The following is a 27291-nucleotide window of genomic DNA, read 5'->3' as shown; positions in this document are numbered from 1 at the left end:
CAAGACCATGAAAATAGTTCAAAACCATGAAATTACAACATTATCCTGAATTACTTTCAGGTAAATAATAAGATTAAGGCAGAAATCAAGAAGTTATTTGAGAATAATGAAAGCAAAGGTATAATGTACCAGAATCTCTGGAACAAAGCAGAGACAGTGTTAAGAGGAAAATTCATAGCACTAAATTCTCACATTGAAAAGTTAGAAAGATTTTAAGTTAATAACCTAAATTCACAAGTGAAGGAATTGATGAAACAAGAAAAAAATCAACCTCAAAGTGAATGGAAGATGAGAAATAACAAAAAGCAAAGCTGAAATGAAAGAAATTAAGACAAGAAAAGACATTGAAAAGATTAATGAATGCAGGAGTTGGTAAAATAGATTGGCCACTAGCTAGGCCAATAAAGAAGAAAAATGAGAAGATTCAAATAAACAAAATTAGAAATGATGATGGAAACGTTACTAAATAACCCACACAAATAAACAAAAAAAAACATCAGAAACTACTGCAAACAACTCTACTCACATAAACTAGCAAATCTAGAAGAGATGAGTAAATTCCTGGACATATACACCCTTCCAAGACTGAGTCAGTAAAAAATTGATTCCCTGAAACGACCAATAACAAGCTGGGAAATTGAATCAGAAATAAATAGCCTATCAACCTATGCCTGGACCTAATGGATTTACAGTCGAATTCTATCTACCAGATGTACGAGGAAGAGCTCGTACTATTCCTAAAGAAACCTTCCCAGAAAGTTGAGAAAGGACTCCTCTCCAACTCATTCTATGAGGCCAGCATAATTTGATACCCAAACCCAGCAGACATGCACACACACACACACACACACACACTTCAGGCCGATATCCTTGGTGAACATAGATGTCAAAATCCACAACAGAATACTTGCAAACCAAATTCAGCAGCTTATCAAAAAGCTAATCCACCATGATCAAATAGACTGCTGATATCCAACCTGTGGCAAAGTTTCTCTGCCCTTTTGAGCTAAGACACTAGTGAAAGGGGTAATCTGGGGACTATCAGAGGCCATTACACCAGACAGCAAACTCACATCAGTCACTTTCTCTCCCCCATGACTCAAGTGTCTGTAACAGGGCACCATTGTGGAACACAAGCATTGAGAGACTATATTCCAAGCAGGAAAAATTACCCTTTTTGTCTCCACAACCTGGGAGCTTCTGTAGAAATTCCTCACACACTTGAAGGGCAACAGCAGCACGATGCTGGTTGCAAGGAGATGCAAGCTTCCAGTGATTTAGCTCTCAGGAAGTGCTACTCCTAAGGGAAAGGAAATTGCTGCACACAAAAAGGGCAGCCCCTGGGAAAAAGGAATGCAAAGTGTGCACTTTCCAGTGTCCAGGGGCTTTCGGCTTAGGCCCATGATTGGCAGCTTTACTTCCAGTAGAGGCACAAACTATTTACTGGACTCTGAAAGCAAGGAGTAAAATCCCATTCCACCAGCCAACCAGCCTTGATGCTTGAGCCCAGATGTAGGGATTGAGACTGTTCCTCCCACAGTGTTCACTGCTGTAGACATAGCCTTTGCTACTCGCACAGGAATTTGGCACTGGTGAGGAGCAGGGCAGCCTGCTTGGAGCTGTGAGGAGTAACTGCATCCCTACTGGCAGCATGATCTCTGAGCTTGAATTTGCTTGAAAGGTAGTGCATTAGTCTGCGTTCACACTGCTGATAAAGACATACCTGAGACTGAGTAATTAATAAGGAAAAAGAGGTTGTGTGGACTCACAGTTCCCTGTGGCTTGGGATGTCTCACAATCATGGCAAAAGGTGAAAGGCACATCTCACATGGTGGCAGAAAAGAGAGGAGAACTTGTACATGAAAACTCCCCTTTATAAAACCATCAGATCTCATGAGACTTATTCACTATCACAAGAACAGTGTGGGAAAGACCTGCCCTCATGATTCAATTACCTCCCACCGGGTCCCTCCCACAACACATGAAAATTGTGGAAGCTACAATTCAAGATGAGATTTGAGTGGGGACACAACCAAACTATATCATTCCACCCCTGGTCCCTCCTAAATCTCATGTCCTCACATTTCAAAACCAATCATGCTATCTCAACAGTCCCCCAAAGTCTTAACTCGTTTCAGCATTAACTCAAAGTTCACAGTCCAAAGTCCCATCTGAGACAAAGCAAGTCCATTCTGTCTATGAGCCTGTAAAATTAAAAGCAAGTTAGTTACTTCCCAGACACCATAGGTGTACAGGCATTGTGTAAATACGGCTGTTCTGAATGGGAGAAATTGGCCAAAACAAAAAGGCTAAAGGCCCCATGCAAGTCCATAATCCAGCAGAGCAGTCAAACCTTAAAGCTCCAAATTGATCTCCTTTGACTCCATGCCTCACATCCAAGTGATGCTGATGCAAGAGGTGGATTCACATTGTCATGGGCAGCTCTGTCCCTGTGCCTTTGCAGGGTATAGCCTCTCTCCTGGCTGATTTCATGGGCAGGAGTTGAGTGCCTGCAGCTTTTCCAGAAGCACAACACAAACTGCCAGTGGGTGTACCATTTTGGGTCTGGAGGATGGTAGCCCTCTTCTCACAGCTCCACTAGGCTAGGCCTCCAGGCCTGTGTTGGAAGGGGCTACTGCAAAGGTCTCTGACATGCCCTGGAGACATTTTCTTCATTGCCTGGGTGATTAACATTTGACTCCTTGTTACTTATGCAAACTTCTGCAGACAGTGGCTTGAATTTCTCCTCAGAAAATTGGATTTTCCTTTCTATTGCATTGTCAGGTTGCAAATTTTCCTAACGTTTATGATTTGTTTTCCTTATAAAACTGAATGTCTTTAACAGCATCCAAGTCACTTCTTGAATGCTTTGCTGCTTAGAAATTTCTTCCATCAGATACCCTAAATCACCTCTCTCAAGTTCAGAGTTCCACAAATCTCTAGGGCAGGGGCAAAATGCTGCCAGCCTCTTTGCTAAAACATAACAAGAGTCACCTTTGCTTCAATTCCCAACAAATTCCTTATCTACATCTGAGACAACCTCAGCCTTGGTTTCATTGTCCATATCATTATCACCATTTTGGTCAAAGCCATTCAACAAGGTTCTAGGAAGTTCCAAACTGTCCCATATTTTCCTGTCTTCTTTTGAGCCCTCCAAACTGTTCCAATCTCTTCCTGTTACCCAGTTCCAAAGTTGCTTCCACATTTTTCAGTATCTTTACAGCAGTGCCCCACTGTACTGGTACCAATGTACTGTATTAGTCTGCTTTCACACCACCTATAAAGACATACCCGAGACTGGGTAATTTATAAGAAAAAAGAGGTTCAATGTACTCACAGTTCCACGTGGCTAGGGAGGCCTCACAATTACGGCAGAAAGTGAAAAGCACATTTCACATGGCAGTGGACAAGAAAGGACAACTTGTCCAGGGAAACTCCTCTTTATAAAAATCATCAGACCTCATGAGACTTATTCAGTATCACAAGAACAGCATGGGAAAGACCTGCATCCATGATTTAATTACCTCCTACAGGGTCCTTCCCACACGTGGGAATTGTTGGAGCTACAATTCAAGATGAGATTTGGGTGGGGACACAGCAAAACCAGCTAATTCAACAGAAAAAGAAAAAACAAGGAATGAGATAGCCAGAATGAGTCCTTCTGGGGTCACACACACACGCACACACACAAAACCTTCAAAAATGGTTTAAACAACTATTCCTGCAAATGGGTCAAAATATAATAAAATCATATGTGGAACAATTTATGCCACAGAAAATTGTCAAAAATAGTAAAATAACCAGCCAGCAATAAGTTGATTAAACACACCAACATACATGTAATATGAGTATCAGAAAGGGGAGTTAAAAAAGGGCAAGATAACATTGTAATGAAAGGAACCTAAGCACTGGATACTGCTTTGAACCCCAGTCCTAGGCCTTCTACACTAAAACCCAGCTGTAGGGAGGCCCCAAGGCCCCTGATTCCAGGCCAGTACCTCCAGATTGAGCATCCAGTCCTGTCCTAGAACCAGATGGGATCCCACATCCCCGTGCTCCACACTTGCTTGGCAGACTCAGCCTCTGGGCCTACCCCACTGTCAAGAGGACCGCAGAATCCCCAGGCACTGAATTGGCTTCGGGGTCAATCCAGCCCCAGTAGCTCTAGGCTTCTGGCTTGCCTGTGTGCCAAGCCATCCTGCATAATCTCAGAATCTAGGCCTACCTCACAGGTTCAGTCTCCAGGCTTCTATCACAGCCATGCATGCTCCAGTGGCCCTGGGGTCTGGACCATCCCCAGTACTGTACTGGCTTTTATTGCCCCAGACTTTAGGTTTGCCTGAGCACCAGGACAGCCCCCACATTTCCAGTTATCAGGTAAGCACTCACGAACCTAGCCTCCAGGCTGGTTTCTGTAGTTACAAGCTCCCAGGCCTTGCTGCCCCAGGCTCACGGCCCACTACATATTCCAAACCAGCCCAGACTTGGGTTGGCCCACTCTGCAACAGGCTTCAGGTTTGATCAAGTGCCAGATCAGCAACTGGGCTGATTTCCAATGACCCAAGCTCTAGGACCACCCCTTAGGGGCCAGTTTCCAACCTGGCCCCTGCAGTCACAGGAACCAGGCCAGCCCTCATGAACTTAGCCTCCAAACCAGCATCTGCATACCTAGCCTCCAGGTTGGTCTCCATGGAACCAGGGTCCAGATCAGTGCCCATAAGGCCATGATTCATATATTTTTTAGTATAAGTCCAGTCCCAAGATCCAGGTGGGTTCCAGTGGCCCCAGGCTCCAGTGGACCAAGGTTCCAGGCCTATTCAACAGATCCAGGGTCCAAGCCCATTTTAGTAGACCCAAGTGTCAGGCTAGAACCATATACAGAGGCTCAAAAACGACACCAGCGGACTCAGTAATCTCCATGTCAGTCCCCGTGCACTCAGGACTCAAGGATCAGGCCCATTACCTCAATGGAACCAGGCATTAGACCCATCCTAGAACCTGGCTGGCCCCTTTACTCAGGCTTAAAGCTCATCCACATACTTTGGCCACAAGGTCAGCCCTTGTGAAGGCAAGGGTTAGGCAGGCTCCAAGGAAACAAGCTTTATGTCAACCATTGTGGGTCCAAAATTTGTATTCACTCTATGAATCCAATCAACAAGTTCATCCCAGTGGTTGGAGGCTCCCAGTACAAACCTGCAGACATAGGCACTAGGCCTGGCCACTTAGTTACCCAGGAAATGGGCCAGCCTGTTCCAAGACTTTATTAGTAAGTCCATCCATGAACCATTTAAGACGGCCTACCCAGAATCTCTGGACAACCTGATTTGTGAATGCCTTTCTCAGACAAAGCCAGTCTATAAAGACTAGAATAAGCCCCTACTTTTTCAAATGCACAGACACCAATGCACAGCCACAAGAATCAAGAGCAATTATGGATATGTCATAGATGGCTCTTATTATTCATAGATGGCTCTTATTATTTTGAGTTAAGTTTCTTCAATGTATAGTTGGTTGATGGTTCTTTTATTATTATACTTTAAGTTCTAGGGTACATGTGCACAACGTGCAGATTTGTTACATACGTATACATGTGCCATGTTGGTGTGCTGCACCCATTAACTCGTCATTTACATTAGATATATCTCCTAATGCTATCCCTCCCCCCTCCCACCACCCCTCAATAGGCCCCAGTGTGTGGTGTTCCCCACCCTGTGTCCATGTGTTCTCATTGTTCAATTCCCACCTATGAGTGAGAACATGCGGTGTTTGGTTTTCTGTCCTTGTGATAGTTTGCTCAGAATGATGGCTTCCAGCTGTCCCTACAAAGGACATGAACTCATCATTTTTTATGGCTGCATAGTATTCCATGTTGTATATGTGCCACATTTTCTTAACCTAGCCTATCATTTATGGACATTTGGGTTGGTTCCAAGTCTTTGCTATTGTGAATAGTGCTGCAATAAACATACATGTGCATGTGTCTTTATAGCAGCATGATTTATAATCCTTTGGGTATATACCCAGTAATGGGATGGCTGGGTCAAATGGTGTTTCTAGTTCTAGATCCCTGAGGAATTGCCACACTGTCTTCCACAATAGTTGAACTAGTTTACAGTCCCACTAACAGTGTAAAAGCATTCCTATTTCTCCACATCCTCTCCAGCACCTGTTGTTTCCTGACTTTTTAATGATCGCCATTGGTGTGAGATGGTATCTCATGGTGGTTTTGATTTGCATTTCTCTGATGGCCAGTGATGATGAGCATTTTTTCATGTGTTTTTTGGCTGCATAAATGTCTCCTTTTGAGAAGTGTCTGTTCATATCCTTCGCCCACTTTTTGATGGGGTTGTTTGATTTTTTTCTTGTAAATTTGTTTAAGTTCATTGTAGATTCTGGATATTAGCCCTTTGTCAGATGGGTAGATTGCAACAATTTTCTCCCATTCTGTAGGTTGCCTGTTCACTCTGATGGTAGTTTCTTTTGCTGTGCAGAAGCTGTTTAGTTTAATTAGATCCCATTTCTCAATTTTGGCTTTTGTTGCTGTTGCTTTTGGTGTTTTAGACATGAAGTCCTTGCCCATGCCTAAATGGAGGCATCACACTACCTGACTTGAAACTATACTACAAGGCCACAGTAACCGAAACAGCATGGTACCAAAACAGAGATATAGACCAATGGAACAGAACAGACAGAGCCCTCAGAAATAATACCACACATTTACAACTATCTGATCTTTGACAAACCTGACAAAAACAAGAAATGGGGAAAGGATTCCCTATTTAATAAATGGTTTTGGGAAAACTGGCTAGCCATATGTAGAAAGCTGAAACTGGAACTCTTCCTTACACCTTATACAAAAATTAATTCAAGATGAATTAAAAACTTAAATGTTAGACCTAAAACCATAAAAATCCTAGAAGAAAACCTAAGCAATAACATTCAGGTTGATGCTTTTTATCATGAAGGATGTTGGATTTTATTGAAAGCATTTTCTGCATCTATTGAGATAATCAAATTTTTTGCTTTCAATTCTATTCATGCAGTAAATCACATTTATTAATTTGCATATGTTGAACCTGTCTTGCATCCCAGGAATAAAGCCTATTTGATCATGGTGTATTAACTTTTTCATGTGCTGCTGGATTTAGTTTGTTGGTAATTTGTTGAGGTTTTTTGCATCTATGTTGATCACAGATATTGGCTTGAAGGTTTTTTTGTTTTGTTTTGTTTTGTTTTGTTTTCATTTTGTTCTGCCAGATATTGGTACTTGACTGATACTGGCTTCATAGAATGAGTTAGTGAAGAGCTACTCCTCAAATTTTTGGAATAGTTTCAGTATAATTCAGCCAGTTCTTTATATATCTGGTAGAATTCACCTCTGAATTCATCTGATCCAGGACTTTAGTTGGTTGATAGGCTTTTTGTTACTGATTTAATACCAGAGATATTAAATATTGGACTATTCAGTGTTTCAATCTCTCCCTGAATCAATCTTGAGAGACTGTACATTTCCAGGAATTTATCTATTTACTATAGATTTTCTAATCTGTTCACACAGAGTTCTTCATAGTATTCTTTGGGAATCTTAAGTATTTCTGTGGGATCACATGTAATATCATTTTTGTCATTTCTAATACTTATTTCTATCCTCTGTTCTTTTTATTTGTTAATTTTGCTAGTGGTTTATCAACCTTGCTTGCTTTTTCCTAAGAACTAACTCTTGGTTTCATTGATCTTTTGCATGGATTTTTGCCTCTCAATATTATTTGAGTCTTCTTTAATTTTAGTTATGTCTAATCTTCTGCTAGCTTTAAGGTTGGTTTGTCCTTTGTTTTCTAGGTCCTTTATATGCAAAACTAGATTGTTAATTAGAGATCTATCTATATTCACTATGAAGATATTTAATGCTATATGCTTTCTTCGTAACACTGCTTTAACTACATCCCAAATATTTTGGTAAGCTGTGTCCTTAGTTTCATTAATTTCAAAGAGTCTTTTGATTTCTGCTTTACTTTTCATGTTCACTCAGGAGTTATTCAAAAACAAGTTGTTTAATTACCATAAATGTTTGTAGTTTTGAGTGATCTTACTGTCAATTTCTATTTTTATTGTACTGTGGTCCAAGAGTGTGTATATATAAATGAAGACTTGCTTTCTCACAGGGTAGGTTGTTGATCTTAGAATATGTTCCATGTGAAGATGAAAAGAATGCATATTTCGTGGTTATTGAATGGAATGTACTATAGAAGTCTATTAGGTCCAATTGGTCAAGTGTTGAGTTCATATTCAGAGTATCTTCGCTAGTTTTCTACCTCAGTAATCTGTCTGATGCTGTCAATGGGGTGCTGAAGCATTCTACTGTTATTGTGTAGTTGTCTAAGTCTTTTCATAGTCCAAGAATAGCTTTCTTTACAAATTTTAGGGCTCCAATGATGGATATATATATATATATATATATATATATATATATATATATATAATGGTTGTTAAGACTTCTTGTTGAACTGTATGCTTTATCATTATACAATGCCTCTATTCTCCTTAATTTTTATAGGTCTAAAATCTGTTTTATCCAATATAAGAATAGAGACTCCTGCTGTTTGTTTGTCTTATATTTACACAACATCACACTGAATAGACAAAATCTGGAAACATTCCCCTTGAGAACTGAAACAAGACAAGAACGCCCATTGGCTACTTTTACTCAATATAGTATTGGAAGTCCTAGCCAGAGCAATCAGGAAATAGAAATAAATAAAAGTAATGCAAATAGGAAAAGAAGAAGTCAAACTACCTTTACTGATAATAAAATTATATACCTAGAAAACCCCAAATGCTTCAAGGTAAGGATATTAGAAATGAAAAACGCATCCGGATACAAAACCAATGAACAAAAACATAATGTTTTAGGACACAAAATCAATGAAAAAAATTTAGTAGCATTATTATACACAAATAATGTTCAGGCTGAGAGTCAAATTAACAGTACAATCCCATATACAATAGCCACAAAGAAAATGAAATACCTAGAAATAGCACTAACCAAGAAGGTGAAATATCTATGAAAGGAGAATTGCAAAATCTTCCTGAAAGAAATAAAAGATGACTGAAGTAAATTGAAAAACATTCCATGCTCATGGATTAGAAGAATCAATGTAATTAAAATGGCCATACCATCCAAAGCAATGTATAAGTTCAACCCTATTTGTAACAAACTACAAATATCATTCTTCAAGAATTAGTAAAATAACAATTCTAAAATTTATATGGAAACCTAAAGGAGCTCTAGTAGCCAAAGCAATCCTAAGCAAAAAGAACAAAACCATAAGCATCAGACTCTTTTACTTCATACTATACTATAAGGCTATAGTAACCAAAAGAGCAGGGTTCTGGTACAAAAAAAAACATTGAGTAATGGAATAGAATTGAAAACTCAGAAATACACTTACAACCATCTGATCTTCAACAAGGCTGACAAAAACAAACAATGGGAAAAGGACTCCCTATTCAAATGGTGCTCGGTTAACTGGCTAGCTATATGCAGCAGAATGAAACTAGACCCTTACCATAAACAAAAATTAACTCAAATGCATTAAATATTTAAGTGTAACACCTGCAACCATAAGAATCTTAGAAGACAAAGTAGGAAATACCTTTCTAAGCATTGGCCTTTGCAAATAATTTATTTATAAGTCCCCCAAAGCAATTGCAACAAAACAAAAATTGACAAGGGGAACTTAATTAAACTAATGAGTTTGCACATAGCAAGGGAAACTATATATTGAGTAAATGGACAACCTAAAAAATAGGAGGAAATACTCACAAACTGTGCATCTGACAGAGGTCTAATATCCAGAATATATATGGAATTTAAACAAATAAACAAGCAAAACACAAATAACTCCATTGAAAATACACAAAAGATATAAACAGACACTTCTCAAAAGATGACATGCAAGCAGCCAACAGACATGAAAAAAATGCTCATCATTTCTTTTTTTTTTTTTTTTTTTTTTTTTTTGAGACGGAGTCTCGCTTTTTCACCCAGGCTGGAGTGCAGTGGCTCAATCTCAGCTCACTGCAAGCTCCGCCTCCCGGGTTCACGCCATTCTCCTGCCTCAGCCTCTCTGAGTAGCTGGGACTACAGGCGCCCGCCACCACGCCCGGCTAATTTTTTGTATTTTTAGTAGAGACGGGGTTTCACCGTGGTCTCGATCTCCTGACCTCGTGATCCGCCCGCCTCGGCCTCCCAAAGTGCTGGGATTACAAGCGTGAGCCACCGCGCCCGGCCTCATCATTTCTAATCATCAGAGGAATGCAACTCAAAACCACATTGAGATGCCATCTTGCACCTGTCAGAATGGCTATTACTAAAGAGTCAAAAATCAACAGATGCTGGTGAGGCTGTGGATAAAAAGGAATGCTTATACACTGTTAGTGGGAATGTAAATTAGTTCACCAGCTGTAGAAAGCAGTTTGGAGATTTCTCACAATTAGATTCAACTCAAATAAGACTATATCAATACATAAAGAAACCGTCAGAAATCAAAGTGAATCCTGAAAGCAACGACAAAAAGAAACAAATTACAAATAATTTTTGTAATTGTAAATATTGTACAAATTCCAATAACCATAGTGGCAAGCTTCTCAGCAGAAATATTACAGGCCCCATGAGAGTTGAGTGATATAGTCAAAGTACTAAAGAAAAAAAAAAAAACAAAACAGCCTGTCAACCAAAAATACTTTACCAAGTAAAGCTTTCCAGAAATAAATAAAATAAAAGACTTTCCCAAACAGTAGCTGAGAGAGTTTAGTACCACCAAAGGTATCATAGAAGAAATGCTAAGGAAAATTCTTCAAGCTGAAGAGAAGAATGCTAGTTAGAAACACAAAACAGATAATATTATAAAACACACAAGGAAAAGTAAGCATAAAGTAAAATTCAAAATACTCTGTTAGTGTAATGGTGATTTGTAAATCACTTCTATATTTAGTATAAAGATTAAAATACAAAACTATTAAAAATAATAGCTATAATAATTCAATAAAGGATACACTATATAAACATGTACATTGTAACACCAAAAAACTTAAATTGTGTCATGAAATGGAGTAGAATTGCTGAGGTTTTCTTCTGTGAATAAAGTTAAGCTGTTATCAGCTTAAAATAGCATATTATTACTGTAGGGTGTTCTATGAAACCTCAAGAAACCACAAAGCACAATCCTGTAGTATATATGGAGAAGATAAAAATAAGAAATCAAAAAATACTTCTAGGGAAAATCACCTAATCACATAGAAGATAGTAAAAGAAAAAAAAAGGAATAAAGCATCTACAAAACAATCAATCAATAATTAACACAATGGTAGTAGTCTTTAAATATCAATAAACAAATCTAAATGTATTAAATTCTCTAATTAAAAGTCAAAGAGTGGCTGAATGGATTAAATACAAAACAAAACTAGGCCCTACTGTATTCTGCTACAAAAAAACTCACTTCATATTTAAGGACACACCTGGATTGGGAACAATAAACAGGAATGTGAAAAACAAATAAAATAGAAGTCAGATAAAATAGAAGTCAAGTCACAAACAGCAAAAAGAAACAAAGCAAGTCATTATACAAAGATAAAGGGATCTATTCATCAAAATAATAAAATAATTGTAAATACACATGTGTACAACATTAGAGCACATAAATATATAATGGAAACATTAATAGATCTGAAGTGACAGACAGATGGTGACATGATAGTAGTAGAAAACTTTAATACCCCACTTTTAACAATATATACATCATTCAGAAAGAAAATAAATAAGATACCAGTAGAAACAAACAAAATAGTAGACCAAATGGAATATACATATACAGAACATTCCATCCTACAATAGCTGAATGCACATTTATTTCAAGAATATATGGAACATTCTCCAGGATAGATTCAATGTTAACCTGGAAAACATATGTTAACTAATTGAAAAATATTGCAATTATATCAAGTATATTTTCTGATATTGATGATATTAAACTGGAAATCAGTAACAGAGAGAATTTAATAAAATACAAATAGAAATCCCTGAAACATAATCTTGCGAAACAGCCAATGGGTAAAAAAAAATTAAAGGAATGTTAAAAATACATTAAGAAAACATAAAATGGAAATATAACATACAAAAACAAATAAGATTCATTAAAAGTAGTTTTAAGAGAAAAGATTATGGCAACAAATGTTTACACTGAAAAAGAAGAAAGATCTCAAATAAACAACCTGCTATTATACCTCAAGGAACTAGAAAGTGAAAGACAAGCTAGGCCAAAGTTAATTGAAGAAAATAAATAATAAAGATCAGAGAATAAATAAAATGAAGACCAGAAAAACGACAGAAAAATCAATAAAGCAGAATTTATTTTTTGAAATGATGAAAAAAAATCTTAGGTAGATGAAGATAAAAAGAAAGAAAATGTAAATTAAAAAATTAAAAGGAAAGAGAAGACATTACAACTGATATTACAAAAAGTAAAAAGGAACATGAGAGTTTTGTATGGACAATTATATAACAAAAATTGGATAACCTAAAAGAAATGACTGTATTCTGAGAAACAGTACAACCCACCAAGACCAAATCTGGAAGAAAGGAAATCTGAACAGACCATTAATGACTATAAAAACTGAATCAGTAATAAATGTCTCTTCAAAGAAAAGTGCAGGACTTTGTGGTTTCATTGGTGAATTCTACCAAACATTTAAAGAAAGATTAATACCAAGCCTTCTCAAACTTTTCTAAAAATTAAGAAAGCAGGAATACTTCCAAACTGTTTTTGCAAAGCCAGCATGACCCTGATACACAAACCAGACAGTGACATTATAAGGAAAGAAAGTTACAGTTCAATATCCCTGATTAACATAGATGCCAAAATTCTCAACAAAATTCCAGTAAATGGAGTTCAACAGCACATTGAAAGAATAATTTACCATGACCAAGTAAAATTTATCCCAAGGATTCAAGAATGGTCTAACATACACAAATTTAGAGATGAGATGTACTATGTGTTAAGGAATAATGACCAAAAAATAATCATCTTAATTGATGCAGAAAAAGCACTTATTACATGTTCAAGATTCCTTCCTATAAAAGCTCTAAAACATTTAAGTGTAGAAGGAATGTGCCTTAATACAATAATGGCCATATATGACAAACATACAGTTAACACAGTCAATGACAAAAAGTTAAAAACATTTCTTTTAAGTTCAGAAAAAAGACAAAGATGTCTACTCTCAACATTTTTATTTGAAAACTGGTAGTAATAGCCAAAGCAATTAGGAGGAGAAATAGAAGACATTCAATTGAAAAGAAAAAAAATTAAACTATTGTCTTTTTAATATGACATGATATTTTATATGAAATTATTAAAATTGTTGAAACTAAGAAATTACTTCAGTAAATTTGGAGTTTGTAAAGTAAGCATACAAAAATGAGTAGAGTTTTTGTACACTAACCTTGAACTATTAAATAGTAGAAGCAAAAAGCAAATTACATTTACAATAGCCACAAACATTAAAATACTTGGAAATAAATTTATGCAAAGTGGTGAAAGACCTACACACTGAAACTGTAAAACAATGAAGAAATTAATGAAAGAAGGCATAAATAAATGAAAATATATCCTGTGTGTTTGTGTATAGGAATAATTAATATTGTTAACATCCCCATACTACCCAATATTATCTACAGATTCAGTGCAATTCCTATCAAAATATAAATACTATTTTTATCAGAAGTTGAAAAAACAATTCTAAAATTAATTTAAAACTACAAATGACCCTGAATAGCTAAAGCAATCTGGAGCAATAAGAACAAAGCTGAAGACATCACCCTATCTGACTTAAAAATATACTACAAAGCTATAGCAAACAAAGCAGCATAGTATTAGTATAAACAAAGACATCTAGAAGAATGGAATAGAGTAGGAAGCCAACAAATAAATCCAGGCATTTACAGTCCATTGATTTTTAACAAATTTGCTATAAATACACAATGGCGAAAAGATAGTTTCTTTAAGAAATAGTGCTGGGAAGAGTGGATATTCACATGCAGAGGAATCAAATTAGGCCCCTATATCACACCATATTAAAAAAATCAACTAAAAATGGTTGAAAGACTTAAATGTAAGATCTGAAACTGTAAAACTATTAGAAGAAAACATAGGATAAAGGTTTCATGACATTGGAGTGGTCAATGATCATTTTAATATCTATCCCCAAAAACACAGGCAAAAAAGTAAAAATAGACAAATGGGATTACATCAAACTGAAAATCTTCTGGACAGCTAAGGAAACAATAAACATAGCAAAGGAAACCTACAAAATCAGAGAAGATATTTGCAAGTCATTCATGTAAGAAGGGGTTAATATTTGGACATATAAGGAACTCCTACAACTCAATAGCAAAAATACAAATAACGTGATTAAAAGATAAGGAAATAATCTGAATAGAAATTTCTCTAAAGAAGACATGCAAATGAACAGCAGGTATGTAAAAACATTGTTCAACATTGCTAAACAAAGTGGAGAGCAAATTAAAACCACAATGAGATATTACCTCACACTTGTTAGAAGGGCTATTAAAAAAAAGATGAATAAGTGTTGGTGAGAATGGGAAGAAAAGGGAAATCTTGCACGCTATTGATTGAAATTTGAATTAGTACAGCTATTAAAAAATAGATTCAAGGGAGGGAAGATGGTCAACTAGAAGTTGCTAGTGTGTCCTGCTCTTATAGAAAGAAATATGAGGCAAGTGAATACTACACCTTCCACTGTAACATCCAGGTGCATGTATGCATTGGAATTTATCAAGAAAACAACTTGACCCATGGAGAACAGAGAAGAGAAAGACAGGATGACTGGCCCCCAACCCCCCACCTCACGGGAGTAACATGGAGACAGGGGAGGCTTTCCTGCCCAGGGAAACAGTGAGTGAGAAACCCCAAGGACCTACATTGTTCCATGAATCCTTACAACCCTGGTTTCAGGAGAGCCTCTTGTGAACCTGCTCCACCAGGGCCTTCAGTCTGACATGCAGAGCTAAGTGGAGTCTTGGCAGAGCCATGACTCAGGCACACGTTGAGTCCTGGGAGCCTTGGATCCCTGGGCATTGTGGCAATAGCAGCTGCATCTCCAGCAAAGGGGCAGGTTAGCATCCCTTACATGCCCGAGGAAAGAGGCTGAATCCAGGGGGCTGAGCAACAGTGGCAAGCAGGCTTTACTTTCATGGAAACTTTCAGGAAAAGACCCACTGGCCTGGGACTCCAACCAACCACAGCCAGTGTTCTTGAGCTGGCAGCAGCTACACAACTCCTTGAAATGAAACTCTCAGGGGAAAGGTTGGGCTAGCATATTTGCTGTTTTGCAGCCTTTGCTGCTACTGCCTTAAGGCTCTAGAAAGTCCAAGGTGACTAAGTACTGGAGCAGATCCCCAGCATAGCACTGTCACTCTGCAGAGAAATGGCCAGACTGTTTATTATGCAGGTCCCAGATCCCATTTTTCCTCATTCAGCAGGAGGTCCCAACCAGAAACTCCACCCACTACCAGTTGGAAATATCAGGCCCCTAGCAGCTCCACACCTCCCTGGGACAGAGCTTCCAGAGAGAGAGGTGGGGTGTCATCTTTGCTTTCTTGCAGCCCTTGCTTTAGCTGCCTTCAGACTCTGGAGAGTCTGTGAGAATAAGGGGCTGGTGCCTACCCCCAGAACAGTGCAGCTGCTTAATGGAAAAGTGGCTGGCCTGTCTTCTATACAGGTCTCAGACATTACTTTTCCTCATTGGGAGGGGCTGCATGAACTGTGACTCCAGGATAACCACTTTGCTCCCACCTGACCACTTCAATCAAATGCACTCAGCTTTTCTCCAAAGAGAAGATCCCAGAATCAACCCACAACTCCTCCAGCATTGCAGCTGCAGTGGTACCTTTTTAAGCTCCCACAGGCAGGGGAAGGAACAAAGGGCCTAGTCGCTATGCTGGCACCCCAAGTGCACAGCAGCCAACATATACAGAGAACTCCAGTCCCCCTACTCTGGGAACTCCCATCCCCCACTCTTCACCAGGCAGGGACCCCAGCTCAGGACTGCAGAACAGCCACCAAACTTATGGCTGAGAAAGCCCACTTGTTGTGGTTCTGAAATTCCCTGGGGAGAGGCTCCCAGAGGCAACCAACAGCTCCTCTGCCATTGCCACATCAGTGGTTCTGCCCCTGCTGCCCTTGCTCTGAGGAAGAAATAAGAGCCTGAGGGCTACACCCAAGCTTACAGCATGCCACAATCACCACATTAAGAAGAGACCTGTCTCTCCTACCTGTGAGCCTTTGAGCACTTGCTCCACAACAACCAGAACCCTCAGCTCAGGCCAGCAGTGCAGCCACACCACCCCCTGGTTGAACACTCCCAGTAGTAACGGCTCCATGTTTCTTGGAGGTGGAGTTCCCAGTGGCAACTGAAAGCCCATCTGCCGCTGCCCCTGCAGTGATACTGCTCCTCCTCCCCTCAAACTGAGGAAAGTGCAAAGACCCTAAGTGCCTTATTAACACTTCCAGCAAGCTGCAATTACCCTAAGTAGAGGAGGCCAGTCTGTCTCCCACAGGTCCCACCTACCACCCCTGCTCATTGCCAGGCAGGGGTTCCCTGGCTTGGGCCCACAGTGCAACCCCTTCCTTCTGGGATGACCACACTGATTGATTGCTGCTCTACGTCTCTCTGGAGTGTAGCTCCAGAAGAAAAGTGAAAGACCCTCGGGCACAATTACCGTCAGAGGATCTTTTCCTAGAGGTGTCTTCCTCTACTGCCTCCAAGTTGAGGAGGGAAGATGAACTCTGAGATCAACCCAGAGCTGTGGTGTGCAGCCTGGGTTTGCCAAGTCGTGATCTGCAGCCAGCATTCAAGTGAGAGAGAAGCCCACACTTTCAGAGCATTGAAAGAAAGCACAGCTGTAACTGTGAGGAAATACAGAGAAGTCACATGATTGAGCAAGAGCCTACATACTGACAATTATGCTTAAGCGCCACCTACTGGATCATATCTGAAATGTTTAACAACAAAAATACTTTGCTTAAGTACCACCCTGTGAAACCAAAGATAAGAAGTTAGCTTCGAATCAAGACCCTGTGCAAAGTGTTTGCTCTCTGGAAACATTGGGAAAAGAATTTTCCTGAATGTACTCAATCTACACTGCAGTTAAAAGAACACTCATACAGAGAAATAAGAAAGAACCAGCAAAATAAATCTGGCAGGTCAAATGGCCAGAGAGTCTTCTGTCCTTGAAGTGACCACTCTATTTTCCAGCAAGAGTTCTTAATAAGGATGAGATGTCTGTGATGAAATAAATAGAACTCAGAATATGGATAGGAATGAAGATAATTGAGATTCACGAGAACATAAAAACTCAGTCAATGCAAGGAATCTAAGAATTACAAGAAGATGGTACACTTCATCTTCCAACTACCAACAAAGATGATAGCTGACATACAAAATAGGCAGCATAAAGAAGATACTAACTGATCTCATAAAGCTAAAAAAAAGAGAACTACAAGAATTTCATAACGCAATCACAAGTATTAACAGAAGAATAGACCAAGCCAAAAAAAGAATCTCAGAATTTGAAGACTGCCTCTCTGAAATAAGAGAGGGAGACAAAAGTTCTTTTTTAATGAAATTGAATGAAAAAAAAACTCTGAGAAATATGGGATTATGTAAATGGACCAAATCTACAAATCACTGGCATCCCTGAAAGAGACAAGGAGAAGGTAAGCAATGTTAAAAACTTATTTCAAGATATCTTCCATGAAAACTTTCTGAACCTTGCTAGAGAGGCCAGCATTCAAATTAAGAAAATGCAGAGAACCTCTGTGAGATACTACATAACAAGATCTTCCCAAGACAAATAACCATTAGATGTCCAAAGGTCAAAATGAAAGAAAAATTGTAAATGATAGCTAGAGAGAAAAAGCAAGCCACCTGCAAAAGGGAACCCCATCAGGCTAACAGCAGACCTTTCAGCAGAAACCCTACAATCTAGAAGAGATTGGGGGGCCTATATTCAACATTCTTAAAGAAAAAAAAGATCTTCAACCAAGAATTTCATATCCAGCCAAACTAAGACTCATAAGTAAAGAAGAAACAAAACTATTTTAAGACAAGCAAATGCCTGTTACTAGCAGACCTTTCTTACAAGAACTTCAGAAAGAAACACTAAATATGGGAAGGAAAGATTTTTACAGGCACTACAAGAACACAATTAAGTACACAGGCCAGTGACACCTTAAAGCAATCACACAGACAAGTTCACATAATAACCAGCTAACAGCAAGATGACAGGATCAAATCCACACATATCAATATTAACCTAGAGCGTAAATGGTCTAAATGCCCCAATTAAAAGGCACAGAATGACAAGCTGGATAAACAAGCAAGACCCAATCATATGCTGTCTTTAATCTCATGTACAGACACATAGGTTCAAAATAGAAGGATGAAGAAAAATCTGCCAAGCAAGTGGAAAAGAGAAAAGCAGGAGTTGCAATCCTAACTTCAGACAATACAAATGTTCAACCAAAATTAAACCAACAAAGATCAAGAAAGACAAGGGAGAGCATTATATGACGGTAATAGTTTAAATTCAAAAAGAAGACCTAACTATTCTAAATATATATGCATCTAACCCAGGAGCACCTAGATTCATAGAGCAAGTTCGTAGAGACCTACAAGCAGAATTAGACTCCTACACAATAATAGTGGAAGACTTCAGTACCCCACTAAAGGTACTAGATAAATCATTGAGGCATAAAACTTACAAATATATTCAGGACCTAAAATAAACACTGGATCAAATGGACCTGATAGATTTCTAGAGAATTTGCCAGCCCCAGAAAGCAGAATATACATTCTTCTCATTGCCACCTGGCACATATCACTCCGTGTCTGAACACATCTAGTAGTAATGGCTACTCTAAACTCCAAATGGAACTCTAAATTGGAAAACACAATACGACATCAAACAATTCTCAGCAAATGCAAAAGAACTAATATCAAACCAACCACTCTCAGACTACAGCAAAATAAAATTAGAAAACAAGGCTAAAAATATTGCTCAAAGCCATACAATTACATGAAAATTAAACAACCTGCTTGTGAATGACTTTCGGTAAGAAATGAAATTAAGGGAGGTCACAACCTACTCATCTGACAAAGGGCTAATATCCAGAATCTACAATGAACTCAAATTTACAAGAAAAAAAAAAACAACCCCATCAAAAAGTGGGCAAAGGACGTGAACAGACACTTCTCAAAAGAAGACATTTATGCAGCCAAAAAACACATGAAAAAATGCTCATCATCACTGGCCATCAGAGAAATGCAAATCAAAACCACAATGAGATACCATCTGTAAACCATCATTCTCAGTAAAGTATCGCGAGGACAAAAAACCAAATTACTGCATGTTCTCACTCATAGGTGGGAATTGAACAATGAGAACACATGGACACAGGAAGGGGAATATCACACTCCGGGGACTGTTGTGGGGTGGGGGGAGGGGGGAGGGACAGCATTAGGAGATATACCTAATGCTAAATGACGAGTTAATGGGTGCAGCACACCAACATGGCACATGGATACATATGTAACAAACCTGCACATTGTGCACATGTACCCTAAAACTTAAAGTATAATAATAATAATAAAAGAAAAAAAAGAAATTAAGGGAAGAATCAAGAAGTTATTTGAAACAAATGAGAACAAAGACACAAGAACCCAGAATCTCTGGAACATAGCTAAGTCAGTCTTAAGAGGAAGAATTATAGCACTAAACACCCACATAGAAAAGTATGAGAGTTTTCAGGTTTACAACCTAATATAACATCTAAAAGAACTAAAGAACCAAGAGCAAACCAACTTCAAAGCTAGCAGAAGACAAGAAATAACCCAAATCAGAGCTAAACTAAAAGAAACTAAAAAACAAACAACAACAACAACAACAAAAACATTTAAAAGATCAACAAATCCAGGAATTGGTTTTCTGAAAAATTTAATTAAATAGATAGACCACCAGCTAGAAAAATAAAGAAGGGAAGAGAGAATGTTCAAATAAACACAATTAGAAATGACAAGGGGGATGCTACCACTGATGCCAAGTAAATACAAGTAAACATCCCAGAATGATATGAATACCTCTATTCACACAAACTAGACAATTTAGAAGAAATGGATAAATTCCTGGATACGTACACCTTCCCAAGACTGAAGCAAAAATAAATGGAATTCTTGAACAGTCCAATAACAAGCTCCAAAATTGAATCAGTAATAAATAGACTAACACTCAAATAAAAGCCCAGGACCAGATAAATTTATGGCCACATTGTACTAGATGTACAAAGAAGAGTTGATACAATTTCTAGAGAAACCATTTCAAGTAATTGAGAAAAAGAAATTCTTCCCTAATTTATTCTGAGGCCAGCATCATCTTGATACCAAAACCTTGGAAAGATACAACAACAACAACAAAAAGAAAATGTTAGGCAAATATCCTGAGTGAATGTCAATGCAAAAATCCTCAACAAAAAACTGGCTAACCAAATCCAGTAGCACATCAAAAAGCTTATTCACCATGATAAAGTAGGCTTTATTCCTGGTATGGAAGGTTGGTTCAACTTATGCAAATCAATAAATGTGATTCTTCACATAAACAGAACTAAAGACAAAAATCACGTGATTATCTCAATAGATTAACAAAAGGTTTTTGATAAAATTCAATATCCTCAATGTTAAAAATTCTCAGCAAACTATGTATTGAAGAAACAAATCTCAAACTAATGAGTCATCCACGACAAGCCCACAGCTAACATCATACTGAATGGGCAAAAGCTGAAAGCATTGTCATTGAAAACTGGCACAAGACAAGGATGCCCTCTCTCACCACTCCTATTCAAAATAGTATTGGAAGTCCTGTCCTGAGCAATCAGGTAAGAAAATGAAATAAAATACATCCAAATAGAAGGAAAGGAAGTCAAAGTATCTCTCTTTGCACATAAGATGATTTTATACCTAGAAAACGCTATAGTCTCAGTCCAAAAGCTGCTTTAAGCTGATAAAAACAACTTCAGGACAGTCTCAGGATACAAAATCCATGTACAAATATCATTACCATTCCAAAACACCAACAACGTTAAAGACAAGAGCCAAATCTGCAATGCAATTCAATTCACAATCACCCCAAAAAGAATAAAATTCCTAAAAATTCAATGAACCAAAGAAATGAAAGATCTATTCAAGGAAAACTACAAAACAGTGCTCAAAAAAAAAAAAAAAAAAAAATCAGAGATGACACAAATAAGTGGAAAAACATTCCATGCTCATGGGTAGGAAGAATCAATATTATTAAAATGGTCATACTTCCCAAAGCAATTTAGAGATTCAATGCTAGTCCTATTAAACAAACAATTACATTTTTCACAGAACTAAACAAAAAAAAGTTTCAAAATTCATATGGGACAACAACAAACAGTGCTCAAATAGCCAAGGAAATCATAAGCAAAATGAAAAAAGCTGGAAGTATCACTCTACCTGACTTCAAATTATGCTGCAAGGCTACAGTAACCAAAACAGCATGGTACTAGCACAAATACAGACACATAGGCCAGTGGAACAGAATAGAGAGCCTCAAAATAGGGCCATACACCTACAACCATCTGATCTTTCCCAAAGCTGACAAAAAAAAAGCAATGTGGAAGGGGCTCCCTATTCAATAAATGGTGTTGGAAAACTGGCTAGCCATATGCAGAATATTGAAACTGGACCCGTCCCTTACAGCGTATCGAAAAATTAATTAAAGATGGATTAAAGACTTAAATGTAAACCCCAACACTATAGAAACTCTGGAAGACAACATAGGCAATACCTTTTGGGCATAGGAACAAGGAAAGATTTCATGAAGAAGCCAAAAGCAATTGCAACAAAAGCAAAAATTGACAAATGGGATCTAATTAAACTAAAGAGCTTCTGCAGAGCAAAGAAAACTCTCAGCAGAGTAAACAAACGACCTTCAGAATTGGAGAAAACATTTGCAAACTATGTATCTGACAAAGGTGTAATATCCAGCATCTATAAGGAACTTAAATTAGCAAGAAAAATAATAAACCTATTAAAAATTGAACAAAAGACAAGAAAAAAATCATTTTAAAGAGGAGACACCCATGAAGCCAAGTATGTGGAAAAAAAGAAGCTCAACAACACTGATCATTAGAGAAATGCAAATGAAAACCACAATGAGATACCATCTCACACCATTCAGAATGGCAATTATTAAAAAGTCAAGAAACAGCAGATGGTTATAATGTTGCAGGGAAAAAGGAATGCTTTTACACTGTTGGTGAGAATGTAAATTAGTTAAACCATTGTGAAATACAGTGTGGCCATTCCTCAAAGATCTAGAAGCAGAAATATCATTTGACCCTACAATACCAATACTGTGCATATACCCAAAGGAATATAAATTGTTCTGTTATAAAGACACATGCATAGGTATGTTCATTGCAGCACTATTCGCAATAGTGAAGACATGGAATCAACCTAAATGCCTATTAATGGGAAACTGGATAAAGAAAATGTGGGTATGTATACACCACAGAATACTATGCAGCCATAAGGAAGGAAAAGATCATGTTCTTTGCAGGAACATGGATGGAGCTGGAACAGAAAACCAAACACTTCATATTCTCACTTGTAAGTGGGAGCTAAATGAGGAGAACACATGGACACAAAGAAGGGAACGACAGACACTGGGGCCTACCAGAGGGAGGAGGGAGAGGACCCGGAAAAGTAACTAATGAGTACTAGGCTTACTAGGCTTAATACCTGGGTGACAAAATAATCTGTACAACACACACTTATGACACAAGTTTACCCATATAACAAACCTACACATGTACCACTGACCTTAAAAATTAAAGAAATATACATATATATATTTACTTTATATATATAAATTATAGAAATATATATATTTACTTTATATATAAATTATAGAAATATATATATTTACTTTAGGATTGATGGCAGTATAGTCTGAGACTGTACACTCTCTTTTTACAATGCTATTCATGTATTATTTGATAAATTATTAACATAAATTAAATTTTCAATAAAGAATAAAAGAAAATAAATACAAATATGCTTTGACCCTTAACTTTCTGTATGTGGAATCCATCATACAGACTTTAAACATCAGTTGTTTTATATTCATTAATTTATTGCTTTATTCAAATACATTTGTTAAAATCCTATTTGTCACTATCCTAGAAATTGAAGATAATTAGTGAAAAAAGATCCATGGTGAAAAAAGAGCTGGAATATTTATCAATATAAAAAGTTTTGTATAAACTGTTTTATGTCCATACTATAGACTAAAGTGTGTGAACCTATTTGACTCTTCAATAGTTTTGGAAGGACATCTATGCCAAACTGTTGACAGCCATATAATAAAGCAGAACACAGAAACCTTGGGTACTTCTATCCCTAATAAAATTATTTGTAATTTACCTTTTCAAATTTATTGGTTTCCATTTTAAACTATAAACTTTGTTTTTAAAATTTCAAAGGAATGGTCAGGTGAGGTGGCTCATGCCTGTAAGCCCAGTACTTTGGGAGGCTGAGGCAGGTGGATCACCTGAGGTCAGGAGTTTGAAACCAGCCTGGCCAACATGGTGAAACCCCGTCTCTACTAAAAATACAAAAAATTAGCTGGGCATGGTACCACATGCCTGGAATCCCAGCTACTTGGGAGGCTGAGGCAGGAGAATTTCTGGAACCTGGGAGGCAGAGGTTGCAGTGAGATGAGATCGCGCCATTGCACTCCAGCCTGGGCAACAAGAGTGAAACTCTGTCTCAAAAAAAAAAAAAAAAAAATCAAAGGAACGTATTTGGGCGTGTATTCTGAACTTTATGCTTTGCTTTACTAATGCTTTATTCTGTGTGTCCTTTTACTAGCCAGAGGCTTATTAATATACAATATATTTAGATGGCATACTGTGTTTCTAAACTATATATAATGTAAATTGGGTAACTAATTTATAGTAAAAGAAAACATTTCATTTATGTATTATTAATTGACAAAATTACAAGTATTTGTGGTATAAAATGTGATATTTTAATATACATATTGTGAAAAAAATTATTCAAGGTGAGAACTAAGTAGTCATACGTAAAAGTAGGTATTTCTGCTAAGTTTATTTAAAAACAAACATCTGTTTATTTAAACACATGTATTATTTAGATAGTTTTCTCTAATCATAGGCCACATCTACATTATGCAAATATCCAGAGAAACAGGAAAATGGAAAAATTGTAACCACATGCCCAGATGTAAGGCTACCCAATGTCAAACAGCTGGAAATAGCTGGAAGCCTGACCAAAAAGTTCAGCTTTTATCCAGATGTTTGGATTCACATAGTGGCAACCAAAGATGACATCCAAAGTCTAGTTATTTGATCTCTATATGAGAAAAAGCATGTCTACGCAAAATGAATAACTCTACATTGATGGTATTTTGACAACTACCCTGTGACCACAATAAAAAAAAATAAACAGATTATTTGTGTTTGCCTAAGAACTACTTATCCTACAATAAGCTTTTATTTCAGGCTTGAATGAATGTAATCAACCCTATGCTCTTCTCACAAACTACTTCTGATACTCATGGATTTACATGGTCTAGGCATGATCCAGGACATCTTCTAACTTACTTCTCTATGAGAAACTAATAATGCCTTCCCAGAATACCGTGTTTGAACCATTTCATAACTGAGAGTCATTTTCTTTAACATGAAAATCCCCTTCTGTGGACACTGTTATCCTTTGTCCTTTACAGTAATTAATACATATCTTGTCAGTGGCCATTCATAGTATTTTTCCCAGCATCCTGTCCCTGTCTCAACCCTGAATGCCAATCATTTTCTGGAAACTTAGCTGCTTTGTTTTCAGAATGGACTGTAACCAACCAAGGACCTGAAATCTCTCCTGTGGTTGTTTTCCAAACTTTAGGCCTTGGGAAACCTTCAACTCAAATATACACACCATTTGGCTTCTGTCAAAGTACTCATCACTTCAGTGTACCCCTCCACATCACCTCAGATACAAAATTATTTTATCTGTAACCTATAATATAAAACAAACTCTGAAATGTTTTAGCATAAAGCACTTAAAAATAGCAAATTTGCTTGAATTTTATACCAGCATAGAGATAAGTTTCATTCCTAGCTAAATTTTCCTGAAGAGCTACATTTCTATAATAGACAAGCAGGACAATTGTTGATGAAAAATTAAGTCATTTAGGAAGACACTTAATGAGGAAGATAAAGTATTTTGATAGTAGGGCTATTTCTTATGTGTAAAATAATAAAACTTTTGGATAATCTACTAGTGGTCTTGAAATTATTAATCAATGGGAGACTTTGCTGATTGATACCATTAGTAGAAACTGATGTTTTTGTTGATATAGTTATTTCATTTGAAAATCTTATCTATAATTCTAAAAAATAATTAACAGTAATTAAACTGGAGTTTTCAATATAGGTTGGCTATTTTTATTCTGCTTAATAGAAAAGATGATTAAATCAATATCACATGGAACATAATATGCCCTCCACACATACAACCCATTTAATGAGATAAATGTAGCTTTGTGTATACTATAGAGTTTGATGGCATTTAATTTTAGTTTTCTTTCTATTGTTATTTTAGAAAGAAAATGTAATTTTTAAAAAATCTATTGAAAGTGATTTTATAACATAGCAAACTATATTTTTCCTATTCAGTATTTTGCTCCTTTCATTTTTCCCCTGTATTTTGGTATAGCTCTTTTTATTCTTTGGTAACATTTATGTTATACTTTATTTTTTACTTTATTTTTATTTTTTATTTATGTTACATACAAAGAAATTTGGTTATTAATACTTTCTATATATAATACTTTATTCTGGAATTTGAAACCAGTATTTTAAATTACATTTATTTAGAAGCCTTTGTGTAAACTATTATTTACTCTTTATTTCTTGTCTTTATTTACAAGTGGCAGCTCAGTGATGTTTACTTCCATTAGTTAATATGTTAAGAATATTTCAAATATAACTATAGCTTGGACATCCTTAAGTATGTGACTATAAAACTAGTCTTATGGTCTTCATTATCTGAATTTTTCAAAGTCTTAAATCAAAGCGGTTTAATCCTAAATGTTCTGTTTAATTCCATCAATTCTCCACTTGACTTGGTATAAGCAGACAATTTTTATGTCATAAAATGCAAACCTCACAGAAACATATTTTTACTTTGCAAAATATTCAGGAATGTATATGTACTTTGCTCTCCATTTACCAAAGTCATTTATAGCCATATGCATTAGGTAAAAACAGGCATGCATATATTCATAATTATGTCTATGCTCTTCCAATGCACACATTTTCTTCCAGCATAACAGTACATTACATTTTTTGGTAGTAATTGAATTGAGGACTTCTTTCAATCATTCCACATCATTTAATATTAATCTAAGCAACAGTCTGCATCTCTTTTAATGCCGATTTTCAAAAATACTTAAGAGAAATGAAACTTTAAAAATTCTAAGTCATTGTTCAATTTACACATTTTTTAATATCAGTCCACTTACCAGTGACATACATAAATGTTTCCTGTGAACAGAATTAATTTTTAATTTTACTGAATCAATGTTAACCAGGAAAAAGGTAATTGTTGTCAAGAGTACTCAAATTGTCAGAATATCCTTCAATCTAAAAGCTGTTAGAATCTGTGCAAAAGTAATTACTGAAACTCTATTCAACTGTAATAATAACCTGCCACTGATGACAGCAATTACTGGGAAAGCGTAATAGAAATCAAAGGCACATTTTTCTCTGACAAGTGCATTTCTAACTAACGTTTACATTGGCTGAATAGTGTTGACAATGATGATGTGCTGTATCATTCTTAATCACGGCTGGCATGATGTTACAGTTTGAACTGCTTACTGTTAGAAAGAGACTAATTGCTTGTTTCATTTGACACTGTCCAGGCTCTCTGTACACAGGAATATATATTTTAGATGAATAGCGGTTAAATGCTATCTTCCTTTGCCTGTTTTACATCCTTTTAATGTGTGAGTTTTAAGTACATGGTACCTCAAATGAAAGCAACTGATTGCAGTAAAGCCAAATTGGCAAGACAAATTTCTAAGATTTTTCAAAAGTTTGGTAACCC

Source organism: Symphalangus syndactylus, chromosome X, assembly GCF_028878055.3.
Source record: "Symphalangus syndactylus isolate Jambi chromosome X, NHGRI_mSymSyn1-v2.1_pri, whole genome shotgun sequence".
Lineage (NCBI taxonomy): Eukaryota > Metazoa > Chordata > Mammalia > Primates > Hylobatidae > Symphalangus > Symphalangus syndactylus.
Note: the sequence above shows the minus strand (reverse complement) of the source record.